Below are 15,353 nucleotides of genomic sequence, written 5' to 3' on the forward strand. Positions count from 1 at the left end.
CCTGTTGGCTCTTAACGCACAGGTGGACCAGTGGCTGATTCTGCACCAACTGGAGATCGGCAAGGTGGTTTGTGACAACGGAACAAATTTGTTGGCGGCATTAAGGTTGGGCAAGTTGACACATGTGCCGTGCATGGCACATGTGTGTAATCTGATTGTACAACACTTTGTGCTCAAGTACCCAAGGCTTACAGGATGTCCTGAAGCAGTCCAGGAAGGTGTGTGTCCATTTCAGGCGTTCCTACATGGCGCACTTGTCAGATATCCAGCGGTGAAACAACATGCCAGTGAGGCGCTTGATTTGCAACAGCCGTCACGTTGGAATTCAACACTCCTAATGTTCGACCGCCTGCTCCAACAAGAAAAAGCCATCAACGAATATTTGTATGACCGGGGTGCTAGGACATCATCTGCGGAGCTGGGAATTTTTTTGCCACGTTACTGGAGGCTCATGTGCAATGCCTGTAGGCTCATGAGTCCTTTTTAGGAGGTGACAAACCTGGTCAGTCGCACCGAAGGCACCATCAGCGACATCATACCATTTGTTTTCTTCCTGGAGCGTGCCCTGCGAAGAGTGCTGGATCAGGCATTAGATGAGCATGAAGAGGAAGAGTTGTGGACACCATCACCACCAGAAACAGCCTTATCAGGATTGCTTGCTGGACCTGCGGCAACGCTGGAAGAGAATTGTGAGGAAGAGGAGTCAGAGGAGGAATGTGGCTTTGAAGAAGAGGAGGAAGACCAACCACAACAGGCATCCCAGGGTGCTCCTTGTCACCTATCTGGTTCCCGTGATGTTGTACGTGGCTGGGGGGAAGAAGATTATACCTTCCCTGACATCACTGAGGACGAGGAACGGGGCATGAGTAGCTCGGCATCCGTCCTTGTGCAAATGGGGTCTTTCATGCTGTCGTGCCTGTTGAGGGACCCTCGTATAAAAAGGATGAAGGAGAACGACCTGTACTGGTTGTCCATGCTACTAGACCCCGGTATAAACATAAAGTCCCTGACATGTTACCGCATTACAGCAAGGAGGAAAAGATTCAGCAGGTCCAAAATAAATTAAGAAGTATGCTGTACACAGCGTATAAGGGTCATGTCACAGCACAACAGGGATCTAACAGGGGAAGAGGTGAAAGTAATCCTCCTTCTCCTCCCACGAACATGCCAGCAAGGACAAGATGCTGTACAGATATGCTGTTGATGGAGGACATGCGGAGCTTTTTAATTCCTACGCATCGCCACAGCCCTTCGGGGTCCACCATCAGAGAATGTCTTAACCGACAGGTAGCAGACTACCTGGCCTTAACCGCAGATATCGACACTCTGAGGAGCGATGAACCCCTTGACTACTGGGTGTGCTGGCTTGACCTGTGGCCTGAGCTATTACAATTTGCGCTCAAACTTCTGGCCTGTCCCGCTTCAAGTGTCCTGTCAGAAAGGACCTTCAGTGCAGCAGGAGGTATTGTCACTGAGAAGAGGAGTCGCCTTGGTCAAAAAAGTCTGGATTACCTTAAGATAAATGAGGGATGGATCCAGAAGGGACTGACACTGGGCGATACATTTGACTGAACAAGGCCTGATCAGATGAGCTGCCTTTGGCACGCTGCTGTATTTGAACTCTGAATGCTGGATGACTTGCGTGACTTATCCGCCACCAACTAGGGTTCATGCCACAATGTTTTAGGGCGCTTTCTGCCTGGCGAAACAAACAGAAATTTTTCTGGCCTCTGCTACAGCAGCGGCTGCGACAATACCAAATTTTCCAGCCAGGTGTACATGCCTAATTTTTCGGGACTCTGCTGCTGCACTTGTTATGGTGCTGCAATTTTTCTGTCCACTGCTACAGCTGCGGCTACGACAATACCCATTTTTTCATCCATGTGTACATGCCTAATTTTTCTGGCCTCTGCTGCTGCACTTGTCATGGTGCTGCAATTTTTCTGGCCGCTGCTGAAGAAGCGGCTGCAACAATACCACATTTTTCAGGCATGTGTACATGCCAATTTTTTCTGGTACTCTCTGCTGACATCTCTGTCCATTTTAGCAACCGTGGATATTAGATGTATTCTAAGGGTAGCATGGTTGCTCAAAGGTTAGCACTGCTGCCTTGCAGCGCTGGGGCCTTGGGTTCAAATCCCACTATGCGCTGCCTCAAGGGGGGCTCTAACTATGTGCTGCCTAATATGGGGGCTTCTTATGTGCTGCATAAAGGGGAGCTCTAACTATGTGTTGCCTAACATGGGGGAATTTAACTATGTGGGGGCTAAAGAACATAATTTAAACCATTTAGGAATAATAGGTGATTTATGCCCTTTATGGATTAAAGCCAGACTCTGCATCAACTATGTAATTTTCCATGAGAGTTTTGCCATGGATCCCACTCCAGCACGCCACAGTCCAGGTGTTAGTCCCCTTGAAACAACTTTTAAATCACTATTGTTGCCAGAAAGAGTTCCTGTGGGTTTTATAATTCGCCTGCCCATTGAAGTCAATGGCGGTTCGCCGGTTCGCGAACTTTTGCGAAATTTTATGTTCGCGACATCACTAATGAAGTAGTGGAATGAGGTTGTTTATCCCGGAATCCTGGCGATTAATAATGTGGCTTCCTCAAAGGGCCTGAGCAAACGGCAGGTGTCACGTATTAGCTGCCATTGGTTGACATTGAAGTTACACAGGGGAGTACCCCTATGCGCTTGGATTATCAAGACATCAGTGATGGCTTTTCTCTGCTCCTTTAGTCAGACTATGTTGGGGGAAGCCATTCTGACGCTGCAGCTCAAGAAGGGTGTGCTTTGCAGTGTAGGAGTGGCTGAAGTGCATGCAAATATTCCTTCCCATTGTTAGGATGTCTTGCAAATTGGGGAACACTTCAGGAACCGCTTGACAACCAGATTGAACATGTGTGCCATGCAGGGTGCATGGCTCAGGCTTCCTTGTCGCAGAACAGGCAAAATGTTCATTCCCATTGTCAGTCACCCTGGTCCCCATTTCCAGTTTTAGTGGAGTAAGCCATGATTCGATTTCTTCTTGAATGACTTTTAGCAGTTCCTCCCCTGTGTGACTCCGTTCGCCAAGGCAAACCATGTGAAGAACAGCGTGACACCACCGTTCCCTGCACACATTTTATGTCCATGCAGTGGAGGCCGAGGACACATTGGAGGATGAGGAGGCGGAGCCGCATACTTTCACAGGACAAACGGCCTGAGAGCATGGAGGCGGAAGCGGCGTGACCTTTCCAAGTTGCTGTTGTGGCTGTGCAGGAACCACATTCACCCAGTGGGCCATAAAGGAGATGTCTTGTCCCTGACCGTACTTAGAGCTCCACATGTCAGTGCGGCTTTGCACTTTGGTGCACACCGACAGGCTCAAGGACTGGCCCACCTTCTGGTCCACAAAATTGTGCAGGGCTGGGGCTGCCTTCTTCTCAAAGAAATTACAGCTTGGGACTCTCCACCTTGGCTTGGCAAAAGCCGTTCTCTGAAAGGTGCAGAGTCCACCACTTGAAAAGGGGGGAACTGCAGCACCAGCAACTTGGACAGGAGCACATTCAGCTTTTGCACTGTTACATGAGTGGACAAATACTGTTGTCTCTTGGACATGGCTTTGCTGATGGATTGCTGGCAGAATGACTGATTTGAAGTGGGAGGAGCCGGAGCATCTGGAGCGACAGAAAATGGGTATGACACACAGCTCCCTTCGGCTTAGGTGGCGGAGCCTTGGAGCTGGCTAAAAGAGGGGGCGGTGTGCCACTGGGTGATGCAGCAGACTGGACCACCACATCGGAGCCACGGTTATCCCAGGCCGCTTTATGGTGACGCTGCATATGTTTACTGTGGTGCTAACATTGGGACCCTGGCCATGCTTCACTTTGCATGTGGCCATGTTAACATCCTCTGGATGCTTGATGAAAAACAGCCACAACGCCAAGTAGCTGATTTTCCCACCAACAGCCTGATTGACTGCTACTGCCGACGACTCCAGGAACCCCTGTTTCACTACCTCCCAGGAAGGTAGGCTGCCACAAAGAAGGTGGGCTACCCCGGGCATGTTTGGCTTCAGACTTTTCACTTCTGCCACCATGCTGACTACCACCTTGCTGGCTCAGTTGCTGCCTCACGGGCAACCTGCAACCCTCTTCTCCTGATGATGATGAAGCCCCTTCTGCACCCGGCTCCCAAGTGCGATTAGCTTCATCATCATCGAGTTGTGTTTGCACATCACTGATGTCCTCCTCAGGTTCCTCAACAATGTCTGCTTCAGGAATCTGAGCACTCGCAGCACCACCTCCCACGCCACTCTCCTCATCACTACTTGCCCACCTAGCGGTGGAAGTGGCGGATGTCTCCTCCACTTCTTGGCAGGGCAGTAGCTGCTGACTGTCCTCTAGATCGTCCTCACTAAATAGTGGAGCTGAACTCACAGCATAAGATACTTCTATGGGGGAGGGAACAGCATAGGACAGAGGCAATGGGAGGGCAGGGACTGCTTCCAGGCCATGCCAACTGAGGGATGTGTCTGAGGAACCCACCGACTGTTGACTGGGGCTGTCAGAGGCCACTTGTGATGAAGTGGATGACCGTGTCAACCAATCAATGACGGCAGATGTGTTGCTGGTCGAGACAAGACCGCTAGCTGATACCGGAAGCTCAGGCTTCTCGCGGCGACTCCTGCTACCACTCGCCCTTAGTCTGCTTTGACCTATGCATGATGAATTTAGGCCTCTGCCACTCCTCTGTTCACGTCCTGGCACTTCTTTGCGTATACGAGGGGAGTACAATACGCTCCACTACGCTTAAAACAATATTTGTGTACAACACCAGCAGGTGTGTACTTTTGCCTTGCCTTTCACAGTATTTAGGCCCTTAAAACCTTAAAAGGAACAAAATAGTACACCACTTAGATGTACGTATGTGGTATGCACTTATGAGGGGAGGACAATGCGCTCCAGTATGCTTAAAACAGTATGTGTAGACAACACCAGCAGTACACACCAGTGCTGCAGTACACAGTCGCTGTGTACTACAACCAAAATTGCACTTTCTCTCTCATTCTCACTCCCTTTCCTATCAGTGCTTCTAGGCAGGATTTGGGCTTGAGGTGAATCACTGCAGTTTTGTGCAACACACTGCTCTCTGTCCCTCTCTGTTATAGAATGCTGTAGTGACTGGGAGGGGAATCGCTGCTGTAAAAAAGTTTTTCTGTGCAATATACTCTGCTCTCTGTCCCTCTCTCATGCAACAGAATGCTGATGTGACTGGGAGGTGAATCACTGCTGGAAAAAAAAAATTGTGCAACATGCAGCGCTCTCTATCCCTCTCTATCTCTCTGCAATAAAAGGCTGAAGTGACTGGCTGAAAGATGGCTGCTGATTATATAGGGCTGCGACATCACAGGGGTGGCTGGCTGCTGATAGACTGCGTGGGTTTCAGGGTCATCCCGCCTACCCTTGTTCCCGCCTTCCCAGAGTTCCTTTCCCATGTCCTCACATGTGGATCCGCCATATTAGGTGTCCTGGAGCCTGGACTGCACTAAATGGAGTTTAATGAAGCGATTCATGCGATCAATCATGGCAATATTCGCATTCATTGCAAATCAAATTTTTCATGAAATTCATAAAGAATTCTGATTGAGCAGATTCGATTTGCTCATCTGTAATACATACATAATTTAATCAATTTGGAACATTTCTAGGCCACACATAAAGATTTACACTAGCTTGCATAAACTAGCATACATTCCTTCTATACTTAAATTTCTCGAGGTCACTGGAGACCACACCCCACTAAATCTTGTTCATAAAAAAAAACACTGAAAATGTGTGACTCCAGTGAGCCAGAAAATGTGTTTCCTTGCCATAATAAATTCCCTCCAATGGGTCTATCTTATCTTATTAAAAAACGGTTACACTTCTCCTAATTCTCTGTAGTGTTCTCCACGGTATTTCTTTTATATTTTCACCCAGGCATATAGCGCTTTAAAACTGCACCACTAGCCAAGCTAATACCCTTCAGAGATTCTATCCCATTTACAGATATCAAAAGCGTTTATCACATTTTAGAAAACTGTTTATGAACTTGGATGCATCAAAGCGGAGCTGACAGCCAGCTGGAACACTTGACTTCACACTATTCTTCCAATTTTATTTTAATATTGCATGAAGCATTACAGTTACAAACTATATAGGCATGATCACAACTCTAGCAGTCACTAATAGTCTTAATATTATTCAGGTCATCTGGATTAAAGCCTCATCTTGGATTCAAGGGACAAGTGCAAACAGTGCCGATCTGAATCTTTTATATCACATGGCGCACACTTGAAGACATTCCATTAGCATGGGAGTTAATCATCCACGGCTGACAGTCTCATTTCAAAGCTTGACATTCGATTTTACAGTCTTTTTTGCTTATGGTGGTGAATAGGTTAAAATTTATGCATGGCTACAGTACACTTGAAAATTATTACATAAAAAAAAAATAAAGAAAAAGAAGAAAAAACTTTTTCTCTACTGGGAAAGGTGTTTCACATTAACCTTCCGTAAACTATATTTACATGTTTTAGTATAATGAATAATGGATCAGGCCAAGACTATAAGGTTATTTGGAAAGTTTTGCAGGGAGAGGAGTTGCTGTAAACTCTAAATTTATGCTTCCCCTGAGTGCCTGTAATGTGTAGCATTAATCTTTTGAGAGATAGATGGGGACAAGAGCACTTGGAATAGTCTGAAACTAGAAATTGGTATAAAATTGCACAGTACTTATTCAAAACACTGTCCTCCTCCATGCAGATAGAAGTAGCTTAGTGTGTGGCAATATTAAAACTCATCAAAACAGTTGTGGCTTAACAGTGTGAATTACTCTCAAGCATAAGTGAATTACAAGGCTTGCACTACTCCTGCATTAATATGGATACAACTCCTGATTTGTCCTGTTTTCAAACTCTGCTCCCTTCAGAAAAAAACAATAAGGCCTTTTATCTTTTTGTAAATGTTGAAACTTCTAAGGATAACAGGGGCATGAATTACAAGAGTTAATGTATGAACTAGAGTCTTTAATGTCAGAACAATTGAAAGTATGGTGGGACTCCACAAAATTACAGAATTATGTGGACAGGAAAACGATCCCCAGAGGATTGTGGATACGTAAAATGCCAACATTGGTATATGGAGACCGTGAATTTTCTTGGCACTGATCAGGGAGAAGTCAATCACAGTGTGTTCATCAAGATAAAATTCCTTTAATGGTTAAGGTGCAATACGTTTCACTGCGCAGGTGCAGCTTCCTCAGGCATCGATGCCTGGGGAAGCTGTGCCTGCGCAGTGAAACACGTTGCACCTTAACCATTAAAGGAATTTTATCTTGATGTACACACTGTGATTGACTTCTCCCCGATCAGCGCCATGAAAATTCCTGGTCTCTCCGAAGTTCCATGGTACCTTAATCTTCACGGGAAGGCTGCAGATGGATCCATGAATATTTTGTCATTCATTACATGCTGTCCATTGTTGTGTATGCTGGTACACAACCGGAGTGGGTAAGTGGCCATTGTGCCCCCCTCTGTATAATTACTATCCAGCACGTCTGATTCTCCACAGGGAGCGCCTTTTTGTTGATTTTATATTACAACATTGGTATATGGCGATGAGTACTTACAGGAGTGGACAGAAGCCCTGTCTGAATGCTCCTTTAAAATCATTAAGATTATCATAAAACGCAAAGAAAGGATTTTGCCAGAAATTCAAATAAAAGTAGAAGGTATACAAGAATCTCTCCATCAGTACCATGTTACAGAGGAATTCAGTGCTATCAATGAAATAATTAAACAGAACCTTGCCAAACATGAAACAGAGAAAATTCATGAGAACTATGCCAATAACAAGGTATATACGTGGAAAACCTATAATAAACGTTCCAAATCCATACTCAAGAAAATGCAATAAAACCGCAGTGACATGCATGTTACGTTTTCCTCTTCGGAGGGGGAGTCGCATGAGTCATCCCAAGATTTTTCGGACACTGACTCAGTCCCTGATTTCTCTCCTACGACCAATAAAGATGCTTTGCCAAAGAAGGGGGCGGCCGTGGACAAGAAACACTAATAATAGACTGTAACCAATTCACTGTACTGAACATAGCGGCGAAAATAATTTCCCGCGATCAAGAAAAAATACTCAGCAAGGGTTTAAACTTCGTACCCAGTAGGGACTTTGATGTCTACCAGACTTTGTGGGATGTTAATTGTTTCACACGTTCATTGACAGTGAAGAGACTTTTTCTCAACTTAGATGAACCTAACCATACACATAATTATGAGTTAACCCTTTGGGTAGTGTGGGAGTACCATTACAATTTTCACTTAGAGATCAAATAACTGTTTCTGAAATGCATGATTCACAATACTTGGGTGGGACATCAGGGGATATTACATCCACCAAGGATAGAATTATAATCACCAATAAATTATTTTACCCGGTCAATTCTAGGGCACCCTGCATGGATGCCTTTTAACACAGGTTTGAAAGTGAATTGTTGCAATAGGAACAAAATATCAAAGTTAGATCCCATTCTCATTCCAACATCACCACACGAGACCACGAAGCCATTAAAGAACTTGAGCAATATGATGACATTATAGTTCATATGTCTGATAAGGGTGGCTCGGTGGTAATTTTGGACAAATAATTGTATTGATTGGAAGCCTGGAAAATGCTTAGTGATACTAGCACATACCAAGTTTTAGAACGTAATCTAACCTCCTGAGTGCAGGAAAAATTGTCCAATATTTTAAAGGAAGGCGTGTGTCTGGGTATTTTTGATGAGAAATTACGGGACTTTTTGTATGTAGCTGTTACGCCTAGCGCTCCGGGCCCCCGCTCCTCCCCGGAGCGCTCACGGCGTCTTTCTCCCTGCAGCTCCCCGGTCAGTCCCGCTGACCGGGAGCGCTGCTCTGTCATGGCCGTTGGGGATGCGATTCGCACAGCGGGACGCGCCCGCTCGCGAATCGCATCCCAGGTCACTTACCCGTTCCCGTCCCCTGCTGTCATGTGCTGGCGCGCGCGGCTCCGCTCTCTAGGGCGCGCGCGCGCCAGCTCCCTGAGACTTAAAGGGCCAGTGCACCAATGATTGGTGCCTGGCCCAATTAGCTTAATTGGCTCCCACCTGCTCCCTGGCTATATCTGGTCTCCTCCCTTGCACTCCCTTGCCGGATCTTGTTGCCCTTGTGCCTAGTGAAAGCGTTTTGTGTGTTTAAAGCCTGTGTACCAGAACTTCTGCTATCTCCCCTGACTACGAACCTTGCCGCCTGCCCCCGACCTTCTGCTACGTCCGACTTTGCTTCTGCCTACTCCCTTGTACCTCGCCTATCTTCAGCAGTCAGAGAGGTGAGCCGTTGCTAGTGGATACGACCTGGTCACTACCGCCGCAGCAAGACCATCCCGCTTTGCGGCGGGCTCTGGTGAAAACCTGTAGTGGCTTAGAACCGGTCCACTAGCGCGGTCCTCGCCATCCCTCTCTGGCACAGAGGATCCACTACCTGCCAGCCGGCATCGTGACAGTAGATCCGGCCATGGATCCCGCTGAGGTTCCCCTGCATTCCATCTCTGATCTCACCACGATGGTCGCCCAGCAATCCCGACAGATCGCCCATCTAACCCACCAGCTGTCGGAAATGTCCACCATTGTGCACCAACTTCAGTCGCAACTGCAGCAGCAATCATCTCCTCCGCCACCTCCTGCACCCCTTCCGCAGCGAGTGGCCACTCCTAGCCTCCGCCTGTCCTTGCCGGACAAATTTAATGGGGACTCTAAGTTTTGCCGTGGCTTTCTTTCGCAATGTTCCCTGCACATGGAGATGATGTCGGACCAGTTTCCTACTGAAAGGTCTAAGGTGGCTTTCGTAGTCAGCCTTCTGTCTGGAAAAGCTCTGTCATGGGCCACACCGCTCTGGGACCGCAATGACCCCGTCACTGCCTCTGTACACTCCTTCTTCTCGGAAATTCGAAGTGTCTTTGAGGAACCTGCCCGAGCCTCTTCTGCTGAGACTGCCCTGCTGAACCTGGTCCAGGGTAATTCTTCCGTTGGCGAGTACGCCATACAATTCCGTACTCTTGCTTCTGAACTATCCTGGAATAATGAGGCTCTCTGCGCGACCTTTAAAAAAGGCCTATCCAGCAACATTAAAGATGTTCTGGCCGCACGAGAGACTCCTGCTAACCTGCATGAACTCATTCATCTAGCCACTCGCATTGACATGCGTTTTTCTGAGAGGCATCAAGAGCTCCGCCAGGAAAAAGACATAGATCTCTGGACACCTCTCCCACAGTCTCCACTGCAATCTGCGCCTAGGCCTCCCGCCGAGGAGGCCATGCAAGTGGATCGGTCTCGCCTGACCCTGGAAGAGAGGAATCGCCGTAAGGAAGAGAATCTTTGTCTGTACTGTGCCAGTACTGAACATTTTTTGGTGGATTGCCCAATCCGTCCTCCACGTCTGGGAAACGCACGCTCGCACCCAGCTCTCGTGGGTGTGGCGTCTCTTGATGCTAAGTCGGCTTCTCCACGTCTCACGGTGCCTGTTCGGATTTCTACTTCAGCCAGCTCTCCCCTCTCAGCCGTGGCCTGCCTGGACTCTGGAGCTTCTGGGAATTTTATTCGGGAGTCCTTAGTGAATAAATTCCGCATTCCGGTGACCCGTCTTGTCAAGCCACTCCACATTTCCGCGGTCAACGGAGCCAGGTTGGATTGCACCGTGCGTTACCGCACGGAGCCCCTCCTAATGTGCATCGGACCTCATCACGAGGAAATTGTATTTTTTGTCCTTCCTAATTGCACTTCTGAAGTTCTCCTTGGACTACCCTGGCTTCAACACCATTCCCCAACCCTGGATTGGTCCACTGGGGAGATCAAGAGTTGGGGTCCCTCTTGTTCCAAGGACTGCCTTCAACCGGTTCCCAGTACTCCCTGCCGTGACCCTGTGGTTCCTCCTGTATCCGGTCCCCCTAAGGTCATTAAGGACTCTGCCTGCCACAGGAAATGCCTCTCCCCCCCTCCCAGTCCCATCAGGCAAGCCTCTGTGTCCCCTCATGGCCCTCGTCCTGGTGTCACACTGCCCTGTGCCAGGTCTCGCCCTCTGCCCTCTCTCCCCATTCCTACTCCTGCTGTTCTGCCTGCCGTTGAGGAATCCCTCCATCCTTTCCCGGTGTCCTCATCCCAGGGGAGGCAGTTACCGGACAAAGAGAAGGGGAGACCTAAGGGGGGGGGGTACTGTTACGCCTAGCGCTCCGGGCCCCCGCTCCTCCCCGGAGCGCTCACGGCGTCTTTCTCCCTGCAGCTCCCCGGTCAGTCCCGCTGACCGGGAGCGCTGCTCTGTCATGGCCGTTGGGGATGCGATTCGCACAGCGGGACGCGCCCGCTCGCGAATCGCATCCCAGGTCACTTACCCGTTCCCGTCCCCTGCTGTCATGTGCTGGCGCGCGCGGCTCCGCTCTCTAGGGCGCGCGCGCGCCAGCTCCCTGAGACTTAAAAGGGCCAGTGCACCAATGATTGGTGCCTGGCCCAATTAGCTTAATTGGCTCCCACCTGCTCCCTGGCTATATCTGGTCTCCTCCCTTGCACTCCCTTGCCGGATCTTGTTGCCCTTGTGCCTAGTGAAAGCGTTTTGTGTGTTTAAAGCCTGTGTACCAGAACTTCTGCTATCTCCCCTGACTACGAACCTTGCCGCCTGCCCCCGACCTTCTGCTACGTCCGACTTTGCTTCTGCCTACTCCCTTGTACCTCGCCTATCTTCAGCAGTCAGAGAGGTGAGCCGTTGCTAGTGGATACGACCTGGTCACTACCGCCGCAGCAAGACCATCCCGCTTTGCGGCGGGCTCTGGTGAAAACCTGTAGTGGCTTAGAACCGGTCCACTAGCGCGGTCCTCGCCATCCCTCTCTGGCACAGAGGATCCACTACCTGCCAGCCGGCATCGTGACAGTAGCTAAGCCAGTGTGCCCAATTTTCCGCTACCTAACTAAAACTCACAAGGAGGTTTTTCCACCACTCTTACACCCGATAGTCGCAGGCATAAGGTCAGTGTGTGAACGCTTGTCTATGTTGCTGGATAGCCTTCTCCAGCCCTTGTTCACCAGGACGCCAGGCTATGTAAGGGATACCAAGGATTTATTGACAGGTCTCCAGAAATTGGAATGGAAACCTGACATATCCTGGATTTCCTGTGATATCACTTCACTCTATAGTGTTATACCCCCAGATTGAGTCGTTTTTGTTTTAGAACATCATCACAAAATATATAGTAATTATTCATCCACTTTACAGCATTTTATGTTAGATGTTACTGGTGTTCTTTTGAAACACAATTTCTTCGTTTTGGATGGATCTTTCCTCCTCCAGACATGTGGTTGTCCAATGGGGGCCAAATTCTCGCCCTCATTGGCCAACCTATACATGTCGTGGTGGGAGGAAAGATCCATCCATACGTCTGACAACCCCTTCCTCCGCCACAGTACCTGGAATGGTTGCTATATAGACGGCATACTGGTGGTGTGGCGGGGGTCTATAGAACAGCAGGTTATGTCCCACTTACATCAGTATCTTAACAACAATAATGACAATCTCCAGTTTACTTTAAATTATAGCAGTACAGAAATGGTCTTTTTGGATATACACTTTTTGATTGATGAAACAAGTAAAAATGTGCAAATTAAGATATACAGAAAGCCCATTTCTGGTAACTCCTTGCTACATGCCACAAGCAGTCACTAACTGCATACCATTAAAAAGATCTCCCTGTTGGAGAATATATTAGAGCATGTAGAGCTTGTTCTACTGAAGAGTTCTATTACCAGGAGTGTAAAACAGGGGCGGATCCAGAGTCGAGTCTCGGGAGGGGCATTATTAGAGTATTTTGTTTTGGCGGACAGAAAACAAGGTGTTGCTTACGGAACTTACAATATTATTAAATGTATCATACAATCCTAACCTTGTTTAAGACTCTTAGGCCATGCTCACATGTCAGAATAATTATCAAATATACCAATTGCCACAGAATGGGAAAGTGCTAAAGAAGTTTTTACCATTTAAAACTACAGCTGCCAGTATGACCTAAGTAGTGGTAAGGGGATGCTGGGAGTTGTTGTTTCACCCATCATTACTGCAGAACTTCTTCAGTGACTCCAGCTCTGATGGGACACACACAGGAGGATACAGAATGATATCAGTGACTACAGGTGACGTCTTCTCTATAGTCTTTTCTTATCTAATTCAGATGTACATACCGCCGGGTCCAGCTAAATGTTCTCTCTGCAGAACTTGATGCCCAGATAGCTCCTCACTGTGTCAGCAGATTCTGATCCTCTATATGAAAACAATAATTATTATAATACTGCCAGACACTGTATTCTTCGAATATAATACTGGCACATACCTTCTGAATATAATTCTGACACACTGTACCCCCTGAATAAACAACACACTGTACCCTCTGAATATAATACCGCCACACACCGTACCCTCTGAATATAATGCTACCACACACTGCGCCATCTAAATATAATACTACCACACACTGTGCCCTCTGAATATAATACCGCCACACACTGTACGCTCTGAATATAATACAGCCACACACCGTACCCTCTGAATATATTACTACCACACACTGCGCCATCTAAATATAATACTACCACACACTGTGCCCTCTGAATATAATACTACCACACACTGCACTCTTTGAATATAATACTACCACACACTGTGCCCTCTAAATTTAATACTACCACAAACTGCACTCTCTGAATATAATACTACCACACACTGGACTCTCTGAATATAATACTACCACACACTGTACCCTCTGTATATAATACTACCACACACTGCACTCTCTGAATATAATACTACCACACACTGTACCCTCTAAATTTAATACTACCACACACTGCACTCTCTGAATATAACTTGCTGTGCAGTGTACCCTCTGAATAAAATACCCAAATGTATTGTGGCCCATAAAAAAACGTACCACCCCAGAAATTCCTCATAATCTACAATATACTTCTGAAATGCAGAACACTCTGTGCCTTCACATATAGTAATAATGCCCCATCTTGTGCCCCTACATATAATAATTATGAGCCGTCCTGTTCCCCCCACATAATAATGCCCTGTGCCCTTCACATATAATTCCCCATTCTTTGCCCCTCTCATATAATGCCCCCATCATGCGTCCCTCACATATAATGCCCCCTGTGCTGTGCCCCTCACATATAATACCCCCCGTGCTGTGCCCCTCACATATAATGTCCCCTGTGCTGTGCCCCTCACATATAATGCCCCCCATGCTGTGCCCCTCACATATAATGCTCCTGTCATATGCCCCTCACATATAATGCCCCCTGTGCTCCTCACATATAATGCCCCCTGTGCTGTGCCCCTCACATATAATGCCCCCTGTGCCGTGCCCACACATTTAAATTATATGTGTAGGGCCCAGCACAGGGGGTATTATATGTGTGGGGCACAGCACAGGGGGAATTATGTGTGGGGCACAGCACAGGGGGCATTATATCATATAATGCCCCCTGTGCTGTGCCCCTCACATATAATACCCCCTGTGCTGTGCCCCCCACACATATAATTTATATGTGTGGGCACGGCACAGGGGGCATTATATGTGAGGGGCACAGCACAGGGGGAATTATATGTGATGGGCACAGGGGGCATTATATGTGAGGGGCACAGCACAGGGGGCATTATATGTGAGGGGCACAGCACAGGGGGTCCCCCCTGTCATGTGCTCTTCACATATAGTGCCCCCAGTGCTTTGCCCTGCAGCCCCTCACATTAAAAATTCCCTTCTCCCCCCCCCCCCTCCCTCTCCCATGTACAATATAGTGCCCTTAACAGTGGCACATATTATGTCCCCGAAATCCCCTGGGCCCTGAGCATACTCTAAGTACTTACAGTATGCTTGCCGCGGGGACGGGATTTCCGGGAGCCGGCGCGATGATGTGACGTCATTGCGCCGGCCTGCAGTGGATCGCGTCGCCGCAGCTCACACGCTGTGTACTCACAGCGTGTGACTGCCAAGCTTAGTGAATGGTGGAACGGAAGCTTACAGCTTCGACTCCACCATTCTAGGGGGCGGGGGCAGCAATCTCGGGGGGGCAATTGCCCCGTTGCCCCCCCCCCCCCCCTGGATCCGCCACTGGTGTAAAGTCATTAGGGAGAGACTTGAGAACAGGGGGTATAACCACAATATTATCTCCAGGGCGGAAAACATTGCTGGAGCAAAACCCAGGTCAGAATATTTGTACCTGGGGACCAAAAAGAACAGAACATCTAGATGCAATGATTTC

Source organism: Hyla sarda, chromosome 2 (assembly GCF_029499605.1).
Source record: "Hyla sarda isolate aHylSar1 chromosome 2, aHylSar1.hap1, whole genome shotgun sequence".
In the NCBI taxonomy this organism is placed as follows: Eukaryota; Metazoa; Chordata; class Amphibia; order Anura; family Hylidae; genus Hyla; species Hyla sarda.